This window comes from Chlorocebus sabaeus, chromosome 10 (assembly GCF_047675955.1).
Source record: "Chlorocebus sabaeus isolate Y175 chromosome 10, mChlSab1.0.hap1, whole genome shotgun sequence".
In the NCBI taxonomy this organism is placed as follows: domain Eukaryota; kingdom Metazoa; phylum Chordata; class Mammalia; order Primates; family Cercopithecidae; genus Chlorocebus; species Chlorocebus sabaeus.
The window spans coordinates 95,535,854-95,545,711 of NC_132913.1; the positions used below are offsets into that span (position 1 = coordinate 95,535,854).

Here is a 9,858-nt window from a genome sequence, read left to right on the forward strand (position 1 = left end):
GTTTGTGTTGGTTTCTGTCATTTACAACTGAAAGTGTCTTGACTGACACTTCACCTTTCCAGACTTATCTCCCACATACCCCTTTATTCCTATTTTATAGTCCAGACACCTATTTTTTCACAAAATCAATAGATCTTTTATTGCATCATTTAAATATCACAAATAGGTCTTAGGAGTCTTCCAGCATCTTGTTTTTGTATCTGGACAACTCTTAGATCTTATTCATCAGCCTGCTTGACTGTTCCTTTTTCAGAGACATAGGTACCATCCAAAATTTTTCTGATATCCTTATTTTTAACTTGTGACTTGCTGAATTGAAGCAGCTGAATTTGAAACAAGCTCAATGTCGTTTCCTTCAAGGATTAATTCATCTCTCTGGGCTTGAGATACCAAACCAGCAACACCTGACCTCCTCCGAACCCTGGGAATGTATTTTTCACCAAAGAAATTTCAGATTTCAATAAGAGACCCATCCTCCTGGATAACGATGTTAATGGGGAAGTGAGCAGACACAGACCTCATCTTGTAACGGAAGCCCAGTGTAATGTCCTTGATCATGTTCTGTATGTGACTATTAATAGTCTGAACGGTAGCCAGTTCCTTTCTGTTGCCCCACCATTTGTCAACCCAGAGCCTCTTTCTTCCCAAGAAGGTTGAGTTTTACATTGACGTGACTGAAGTCCCTCCACAGGCCTCCTTTGGGGCCCTTCACAATAACTGTGCTTCCCTTCAGAGTGATGTCCACATTTTCTGGAATGTCAGCAGTCTGGTTGTTGAGAATGGTCTTCATTTTCTTGCAGTAGATGTGGCAACAACCAAAAAAAAGCCCTTTTTTTTTTTTAACCCACTCCTGGAAACGCTTCTTTTCCAACTTTAGGTTCCCCATTTTTAATTAATTAATTGATTTTTTCCCAGCTTTACTGAGGTTAATTGACAAATACAAAGTTTCCCCCATCATATTCCCTTCAGCATCCCCGGCAGGGCAGGCACTCTATCTTGTTCATCTTTGCATTTTCCTCAACAAGTATTATGGTACCTAGTAAATGATCTCCAAAAATGTTAAACGTCATATGAGGAAGTACCATTATTATATACTTTCATTAGATATTTTCCTTTTAGACTTCATTTACTAAAGTAATGCTCAAGCCAGGATTCAAAAAGATCAATGCTGTCTTCCAATAAATAAAACAAAAATCTCATCAAAAAGTGTTTTAAACGTAATCAGAACCTTTTTAGTGCTATTTAGAGCTTAAAATTTGCAAGCCAAGTACACCTCACCCATCTCCCAAAATAAGCCCAAGTAAAAATGATTAGGATATTTATTAAGATCAACATAGTATAATTACTGTTGTTTGTCTCTTTAGGTAAATTAAAAGCATAGGAGATGTTAAATATTGAAGTCACAAATAGAGTTATTCCTTGAAAGTATAAATGAACCTGCTGTTCAGCTGGAAGGCACCCACAAGGACATACCTGCTGTTAAAATACTGAAACAGTTTCATATGGGTTGGTAACTAGCTTCTGTCTCTAAGCATTCTAAGTATCCTAAGGTCTCTTTACAAGGAACCTCCCACATCCTAAGATCCAACACACAAAAGATTAATCTGACCCTATTTTGCTGAAATGGTGGGTATCTCTAGGACCCTGCTCTTATATTAGGGCCAGGATTCTTTTTTTTTTTTTTTTTTTTTTTTTTTGAGATAGAGTCTTGCTCTTTCGCCCAGGCTGGATGCAGTGGCACGATCTCGGCTCACTGCAACCTCCACCTCCTGGGTTCAAGCGATTCTCCTGTCTCAGCCTCCCAAGTAGCTGGGATTAAAGGTACATACCACCACATGTGGCTCATTTTTGTATATTTAGTAGAAACTGAGTTTCACTCTGTTGGCCAGGTTGGTCTTGAACACCTGACCTCAGGGGATCCACCTGCCTCAGCCTCCCAAAGTGGTGGGATTACAGGTGTGAGCCACTGTGCCCGGCCTAGGATTCTTTTTGATTAGTTGATGGCCAGGCCATATATGTCTTTAACTCTTTTGACTATCACTTCTACAAATAAGATAACAGAAAAAAAAGTGAAAAGCCATTAGCAAAACTAACTATTCAATGATTTCCCACCCTACCACCGACTACCAAGGCTTTTAAAACTAAATAAGTTTAATCAAGAATAAGTGATAGAATTTACAGAAGACATCAATAGAGCAACTTGAATGTGGTCATCAACAAGCATTTACTAGCTGGGTGCAGTGGCTCATGCCTGTAATCCCAGCACTTTGGGAGACTGAGGTGGGCAGATCACGAGGTCAAGAGATCGAGACCATCCTGGCCAACATGGTGAAACTCCATCTATACTAAAAATACAAAAATTAACTGGGCGTGATGGCACACGCCTATAGTCCTAGCTACTCACGAGGCTGAGGCAGAAGAATCACTTAAACCTGGGAGGCAGAGATTGCAGTGAACTGAGATTATGCCACTGCACTCCAGGCTGGCAACAGAGCGAGACTCCATCTCGAAAACAAAACCAAACAAAACAGAAAAAACAAGTATTTACTACAGGAATTCACTGTCCTCTAGGTATGGGGTTCATTGATTCTTGGTGGCTTGTATAATGGTCAGTACTATCCAGAGGCCTCCATTAACAGTTTATAGATGAGTGAAACCGCCTTTGTGGTTTCAATTATGACAGTAAAAGAAATTTGACATAGTTGACACCATTCTGCTTCTGACCTTCAAAATATCTTTGGTCATTTCTGGCCATAGGCCAAGATAATCTTGGGAAGCATTTTGTTTATAGTTTAACTTGAAAGTAAGCATGATAATAGTCCCTCCCTAAAATGCCCCCTCCTTGCTCAGGGACAGAAACCCACCTTTGTAAGACTAATGAAAGGCCACAGAATAGGATTATGGAAGGGGCTTGAACTCTGATAAAATGTAGAAGTAGTTTCTATAATCCTTTACTGCCAGGAGTCATGTGGCCAGGAGGCCACAAGATTTGTGACTTCCCCACTTGCTCCTATAGATAACATCACTATTGTAGAAACGAATATTGGGTTTGTAGCTGTTTCAGACTGACCTCACCTGGATTTGTGACTCATAACTCAATTGGTCATATGGCCCCACTCAGAGGCACACTGAGTGCACCAGGACCTTTTTCCACTCCTTGATGGTTTCATCCCCAGCCAATCAGCAGCACCCATTCCCTAGCCTCCTGCCCACAAAATTGCCCATAAAAACCTTAGTCTTCCAGCCTTTGGAGATTGATTTGAGTGATAACTCCAGTTCCTCTGCATGAGCCAGCCTCATGTCAATTAAACTCTTTCTCTACTGCAATGCCACAGTCTTAGTATATTGATTTTATCTGTGCAGTGGACAGGAAGAAGCCATTGGGTGATTACAAGAGAATCGTCCAGAAAGTTAAAATATTACAAAAGAAAAACTGTCTCAATCTTGATGTGGCTTCAGCATAGTTTATGTGGAACCAAGAACAGTGGTGTACTGGTAAACTGACTGAAAAAGTAAAAGTTCTGATTTTTCAGAGTTTGCCAATTTTCACAATATAAAAATCCCTACCGTGCCTAATTTCAAGCTCTGGATGTATCATCACAGAACACAGAATTGTAAATGTACATATTCAAGCCTTAAGAATCAGTAGAAGCTGCCTCCAGCACACCACTGACCCAGATGGCCAAGATTTTATATTCCCACATCCCTTAGTCATTGGATATGGGCCACTCTAGGGCAAGGTGGCTCTATGAAGTTGAGACAGTCCCTAAGAAAAATGGCCACTGATGGTAATCTGCTGACAGCACTCCCCAAAGCTGGAGCAACAAGTCCTTTTTTGATGGGGGATCTGGGCAGTACATCACAGAGTCTACCATACTTGTGATGGGAAACCAGTCATCTGCCTACTCAACTGTCAGTCTAGTCACCTTTCACCTAAACATTTTTTTCAACCTGGAACATATACTCTGAGGCCTTTTACTTTAGATGTTGGAGCTAATAGATACAAATTTGGAAAGATTTCCAGCAGTCTCAAACAATAAACATCCAGGGAGGGATGAAGGCAAAGAAAAGTCCAGAAGTCCAGAAAATCAGATGGATCTGCTCAGATAGGCTTCTATAAAGAGGGAGGGCTTGAGCTTGACCTGAAGCATAAGTAAAGGTAGAAAAGCAGAGAAGATTGAATAGAAGTAGCGTTGCACTGTGGTTAGAATCTTGGCTTTACCACTTTTTAGTTTTCAGGCATTGCACAAACTACTTTACTTCTCTGTGCCTCAGTTTATCCATAGGTAAAATGGGGATGATGATGACATAATAATAGTAATAATCTTATCTACTTCAAAGTGTTGTTGAAATGAGTTAATTCACATTGAGAGTTTTGTTTTTTGTTTTTTGGTTTTTTTTTTTTTTGAGACCAGGTCTCGTTCTGTAACCAAGGTTGGAGTGCAGTGGCATGATCTTGGCTCATTGTAACCTCCCAGGTTTAAGTGATTCTCCTGCCTCAGCCTCCTGAGTAGCTGGGATTACAGGCACCCACCACCATGCCCGGCTAATTTTTTGTATTTTTAGTAGAGATGGAGTTTCACCATGTTGGCCAGGCTGTTTTTGAACTCATGACCTCAAGTGATCTGCCCACCTCAGCCTCCCAAAGTGCTGGGACTACAGGCGTGAGCCACCGCACCCAGCCCATATTGAGAGTTTATAACAGTGCTTAGTAATATTTGGCCTCTGATAAATAACCTGTTATTTCATGCAGCAAAATGGAGATATCATATAGCAGAGTAGTGCAAAAAATAAAAATAATGAAAAAGGATGTACTGAATTTTAATCAGAAATGATGACCTATTTTCCCTTCTTACAAAATGTCCTATCAAGAGTGAATCTTTGGGTTGAACTTCCCTGGTATCCAGGCGTGGTGGCTCACACCTGTAATCCCAGCACTTAGGGTGGCAGAGGCAGAAGGACAGCTTGGGTCCCAGAGTTTGAGATCTACCTGGAAAACATTGTGAGACCCCGTTCTCCACAAAAAAATAAAAAAGGAAAAACAAAACAAACAAAAAAACCAAGTTGAACTGCCCTGGCAGCCAGAGTATAACAAAACTTTGATATTGCTCAAAACTAAACTGCCAGGAAAAATTCAAAGAGCCAAGTTTCACCTCGCCAGAACAGGTCCTTAATGGCAGGCACACCCCTGATAGTTACAAGGATTGGGGGAAGAAAACAAATGGGTGCCCTCAGATTCCCAGCCTAGGCCCTGTCCTGCACCACAAGGACCCACATGTGTATGCAGATACCTCAACTGCCATGGCCTGACTTCACCGACTGCTTCCCCAGAGGAAGTCACTCCTCAGGCCTATGATGACATACTGACAGCTGGGTCAGCCTCCAGGATGACAGACCCTGGGAAAAAGGCCCATGCAGCCCTAGAGGCAGACTCTGAACTTTCGGGGCAGGGAATTGTGAAGCCCCATGTACATGGTCTAGAAGGAGGGGCCTCCAGGTTGCTACCTTCTAGGCGCTATCTCAGCTCACTACAACCTCAGCCTCCCGGGCTCAAGTGATTCTCCTGCCTCAGCCTCCCGAGTGGCTGGGGTTACAGGCACATGCCACCACACCAGGCTAATTTTGTATTTTTAGTAGAGACAGGGTTTCTCCATGTTGGTCAGGCTGGTCTCGAACTCCCAACCTCAGGTGATCTGCCCACCTTGGCCTCCCAAAGTGCTGGGATTACAGGCGTGAGCCACTGCGCCTGGCCCAAATGAGCTTTTATACCATTCATTCCTTTTCACCAGAATTGGAATCACTGATACAAAACAATCTGACACCCACAACACTGAGTTCTTCAGTTCCTGCTGGATGTTGCCTTATTTCACACATTTTAATTCATTGTTATGCAAATAGTCGTTACCCAACAGACAGGTTGCTAATGGTCCATGTACAAGAAACTAATCTCTCTCAAATAATTGTTTGTAAGTTTATGCATTTAACAATAAATAACATAAAAAATTTAAATTAAATTATACAGAAGGAAGCTGAGTGTGGTGACATGCGTCTGTAGTCCTAGATACTCTGGAGGCTGAGGTGGGAGGACAGCTTGAGCCCAGGAGCTTGAGACCAGCCTGGGTAACAGAGTGAGATCCTGTCCCTAAAAGAAAGAAAAAGTAATGCAGAAGGAGCCCCACACATAAGCTGTTCACAGGATCTGTTCAAAATTTAATTTTAAATGAAAGGCACACAGCCATAAAAAAGAATGAAATCATTTCCTTTGCAGTAACATGGATAGAGCTGGAGGCCATTATCCTAAGTAAACTAACTCAGAAACAGAAAACCAAATACTTCATGTTCTCATGTTCTCTTTTAACTGGAAGCTAAATAATGGGTACACATGGGCATAAAGATGGAAATAACAGACACTGGGGGCACCAAAAGCGGGGAGGGTTGAAAAATTACCTTTCTAGTACAGTGTTCACTACTCGGGTAATGGGTACACTAGAAGCCCAATCCCCACCAGTATGCAATCTACCCATGTAACAAACAAGCACAGGCACTCCCTGAATCTAAAGTAAAAAATGAAATTTTAAAAAATGAGGCTGGGTTTAGGGTCTCATGCCTGTAACCCCAATACTTTGGGAGGCTGAGGTGGGAGGACTGCTTGAGCCCAAAAGTTTGAGACTGGCCTGGGCAACATGGTGAGACCCCATCTCTACAAAATTAAAAACATGAGCCAGACATGGTGGAGTGTACCTATGGTCCCAGCTACTGGGGAGGATGAAGTGGGAAGATCACTCGAGCCCAGGAGTTCGAGGCTGCAGTGAGCTGTGTTTATGCGCCACTGCACTCCAGCCTGGGTGACAGAGTGAGACCCCATCTCAACAACAACAACAACAACAATAACACATGCAGATCAAAGCTACAGAAAGTAAGAAATAAGTGGAGCTTCTTTTTAGTTTTCCCAAGTAGTCTATTTTTTTGTCTAGGATGTCTTTCTAGAACCCAGAACCAGAAAATGGCTCTTTTATGCTGTTGGCTTCAGTATAATCATTCTTTCTAGGAGGCATATGATGTGGGTGATGGGTGGGTATGTGGTGGGGAGAGGCCTTGTGATACTTAATGAGCTGCAAATAACTCACTCCCATGTATTTGTGTGAGTGGAGTCACCCTACCTACTTATGCTAGCCTGTTTTCACACTCAGTTGATTCAAAAACTGTTGAATCAGACCATTCTGGAGCCTCTGAAAAAGTCCTCCAGACAACGGTGGGCAGGAGCAGGTTGCAACCAGGTTCCATGTACGGCAGTGTTTCTGAGTGTTGCTTTGTACATTTTTATTACGAAAGAGTTCATGATTGAACTTATTCACATTTTCATGTTGGAGCACTTGATCCTTCCTAAATAAATTAATGTTGCCCTATTTCCACATTCTCTGTCCAGGATGTAATCTGTCTTCAAATATAAGTAAGTATTCTCATTATCAGAAAAAAGAGTTGCAAGGCATCAGGAGAGAAAGCCACAGAGGAAAATATTCCAAAGATCTTGGCATTCCTTCCTATAACTTTTATACCCTCAATCTTTTTCTTCCACATTTATGAAGCTTTTAAAACATTTTCCAACCTGAGTGGCACACATTTACTGGGGTGACTTTACATTGTTTGCATTATTGTGGTTCCGGGATGTGAATTTCTTAGAGGACAGGGGCATGTTTAGAATCACATCCTACAAAGAAGTGCTTAGTAAGTAGGAATGAGAAACATCATCCGCAAGCATTTAAGGGAGTCTGTTTCCATTTTCAATAAGGACAGGTTGTCACTCAACAGGCAGATGACCCAATAGACACAGTGGTGTGTCTGGTTCCTGGGAGGGATGAGTGTGAAGAGAAAGGGAGGAAAAGAGGAAGAAAGCAACATTAAGCCTGATCCCTGCCATAAGCTCAGCTCCTCACCACACACACATATGCAGACAGACACACACACACATACACACACTCGCTCCTTGGCACGCAGACACACACAGAGCTTTGCTATTCTTTGGCTAATGGGATTGGCACCGCTTAAAGCAGACTGCTAGGTCATTGTCTGCGACCACAGCAAGAGAAACATTATTTAAAGACCATTCAGACCCTAAAAGAAGCGGCTGAGCAGAGTAATTATCGGAGACTCTCCATTAACTAGGGCATCTTTGCTCTTTGTCTGGGTTGGTTTAATAAGGCCCGCTAATGGGACTGTACAGGAGGGGGTACACTAATGGTTCTAAAAAAAGCCTCTTTTGGCCCTTTCATTACTGGGGACTGTCTTTAGAGATGCTGACAGTAAAGCAAGAAGTTACCATACTACAAAATGACCTTCCCAAAAATTTGATTCGGACCCTTGTAGCTTAGAACTCAGGTTTCCAAAATTAGAAAACATCTTTGTCTTCCCCACTTTTTAAAACTCTAAGGTGGTTTTCCCCCCGATTCCTCTTACCTTACTGGGCCCTTTGGTTTCTTGGGAACTTGTCATTGGAAACAGCAGCACTCAGTGGTAATAAAGCAGAATGGCACTCCTAAGGAATTTCTCCTTGAGTTGGCTTCTTCTACTCACTCTCCAGGACTCCACTTCTCTGGAAAAACTGCCTGTCCCATTATTGCTTTTAAAATATGAAGCTAAAAGTCAATCACATGCTTACAAACCTAATACAGCCACCTACATTCAAACTACTGTTCCATAATCAGTTAGCTTTGTAACAAAGGCTTCAAATGCTTAGCTGTCCTAGAAGCTTGCTTCACATACGGGGAACTCTTCTGTGCAGAGCTGTCTACCTCTCTTCATTTCCCTTCTCCCAACCCTAGACCAAGCTTCCATCTTCTCTCCTCTGGGTGACTGCACTTGTCCTGCAATCACCTCCTAGCAGCACTATTGGCCCTTCCAATCCATTAACTCTACAACAGCCGACAGCCAGCGTAACTCTTTCAAAACAGAAAACTGTTTAAGCATTTCAGTAGCTTCCTATTGCTCATAAGAATTCTTACTATGATTTAAGAGACCCAGACGTGGTCTGGTCCTTTCTTCCTCTCTAGCAACATCTTGTACCATGCTCCCCCTAGCCGTCTGCTTCAGTCACTGCAGCCTTCTTCAATGCTATGAGCAATTCATGCTCATTCCTGCCACAGGGCCTTTGCATATCATTCTGTCTAGAACACTCTTTACCCTAGTAGTTTCCACTCATCCTTTAGCTCTCAGCTCAGTAGTCAGCCCTTCAGGAAAGTTGTCCTTTAGTGCCCCTTCTAGGTTGACGACGTCTGTATCATGCAATTATAGCACCATATGCTCTTCACAGCATTTACGATAATTAAATACTTATACTTATCAGAATGCTTGTATATTAATAATTACCTTGCTGTGAAACTGTAAGCTTCATGAGAATAACCACATGCTCCATAAGCAATAATTATGCCTATTTTCGTTGTATCATCCTGTCCTCAGTGTCCAGTACAATGTGTTGTGACCTGAGTGCTTAATAAATCTTTGTTGCATTGTGTATAGTGATTCAAAATACTGTACCCCATTCCTCCATGCCTGTTTGCAATTTTTTTTTTTTTTTTTTTTGAGATGGAGTCTCGCTCTGTCACTCAAGTGATTCTCCTGCCTCAGCCTCCTGGGTAGCTGGGACTACAGGCACGTGCCACCATGCCCGGATATTTTTAAAAATTATTGTTAATAGAGATGGGGTTTCACCGTGTTAGCCAGAACGGCCTCAATCTCCTGACCTCATGATCTGCCCCCGTCGGCCTCTCAAAGTGTTGGGATTACAGGTGTGAGCCACTGCACTCAGCCGCCTGTTTGCAATTTATCAGCCAAAGTTTGTTCCCTGAGAGGTTCCTATGACTA

The 9,858-nt window shown here is 42.3% G+C and overlaps 1 pseudogene; it reads right to left on the minus strand.

Moving 5' to 3' along the window:
• Window positions 1-218: 218 nt before the first annotated feature.
• On the minus strand, window positions 219-963 carry LOC119625107 (large ribosomal subunit protein uL6 pseudogene; annotated as a pseudogene).
• Window positions 964-9,858: the final 8,895 nt, after the last annotated feature.